Here is a 1714-nt window from a genome sequence, read left to right as displayed (position 1 = left end):
AAAGCCTCTGAGCACGTGACTGAGCTGTGTAGAACTCCGTGACTCTATAGTTACGAATCTGTACCTGAGCGTCTCCAAATAGGTCCTCAGGACAAGTGAGGAAAGTAAAGGCACAGCTGCCTTGTCCTGGAGGCAGGTGTCACAGCAAGAAGGTGGCCAGTGTCTAGAGCGGCCTGTGGCTGGTGGAAGCATTTCAATGAGCAGTGTCACCAAAGAGCGCCTCAGCCTGAGCCTCGGACTGTCTCTGTCTGCCCTGTTCTTTGTCACTGTCTACGGGGCAGGCAGCTCTCATCTCCGGGCACGGGCAGGAGGAACCTGCAGCCGGAAAACCAGGATCTTTCAACACATGCGTGTCTATAAACGAAGCACCGCATCGTTAGAATGAAAGATAAAAACCATATGATCATCTCCCTAGGTGCAGAAAACGCGTTTGACAAAATAGAACATATTTCCATGATAAAAACCCTCCACGAATGGGGGCAGAGAAGTTGTATAGCTCAATACCACAAAGCCCACATACGACAAAACCCACAGCTGACATCATACGCAACAGTGAGAGGTTGAAAGCTTTCCCTCTAGAATCAAGAACAAGGCAAGGCTGGTCAGAGACGTACCGGGTTAAATTTCAATCCTTGACGTTGAAACGTGTTGAGAATTGGTCCGTGGCTCAGAAAATGCTTTATCTTGGCGAACACATACTTGTACTTGAAAAGAATGTGTAGTGGACACACATGTGAAATTCAGATCTCCTGTTTAGTGTTCTAAAGACATCGGTCAAGGTAGGTGATACCACTGATCGTATGTTCTATGTCGGGGGACAACAGACTTTTCACATAAAAGAGGCCCCGGGCTGGATTTGGCCAGGAGGCGGTAGTTTGCCAATCCCTGCTCTATTTCTTTTAACAGAGTGTGTTGTCTCTCTCTCTCGCTTGCTGAGAGAGGATGTTAAAATCTCCAACCGTGATTTTGGACTTGTCCCTTTCACCTGTTAATCTCAAAAATTCTTGCATCGTGCGCACGCCTGTGTGTGTGCGTGCGTGCGTGTGTGTGTGTGTGTGAGTGTGCGTGTGTGTTAAGTTTGTTTATTTTGAGAGAGGGGGAGAGAGAGAGAGCCAGTGGGGGAGGGGCAGAGACAGAGGGGGACAGAGGATCCAAAGCAGGCTCGGTGCCGACGGGCAGAGAGCCCGACGCTGGGCTGGAACTCACCAACGGTGACATCATGACCTGAGCCGAAGTCAGACGCTTACCGACTGAGTCACCCAGGCGCCCCGTGTATTTTGAAGGTGTGTCATTAGGCACAGACATATTTATGATCATTTTCTCTTCCAGATGGATTCATTGCTGCTGTTACTAGTATGAAACGCATCCCCTCATCTTTGGTAACACAGTTTTCCTCGAAGTCTGATTTCTCTAATATCGATATAACCACATCAGGCTTCTTTGCTCACTATTTATTCGTAAGTCCTTTTCCATCCTCTTACTTCTAACCTATTGGTGTCTTTGCGTCTTGAATGTGGCTCACGTAGACAGCGTGTAGTTTGGTCACTTAAAGAAAGCACCCTTCTAACGATGTCTGCTTTTAAATTGGACTGTTTGGCAAATTCACATTTAATACGATTACCGATATGGTCGGATTTAAGTCTGCCACTTTGCTATTCAGTTTTTGTTTGTCCCTTCTCTTTTTTTGTTTTTGCTCAGCTCATTTGAGGCAAAA

Source organism: Prionailurus bengalensis, chromosome X (genome assembly GCF_016509475.1).
Source record: "Prionailurus bengalensis isolate Pbe53 chromosome X, Fcat_Pben_1.1_paternal_pri, whole genome shotgun sequence".
Lineage (NCBI taxonomy): Eukaryota > Metazoa > Chordata > Mammalia > Carnivora > Felidae > Prionailurus > Prionailurus bengalensis.
The sequence above is the reverse complement of the archived record's forward strand: the minus strand, read 5'-3'. Positions refer to the sequence as shown.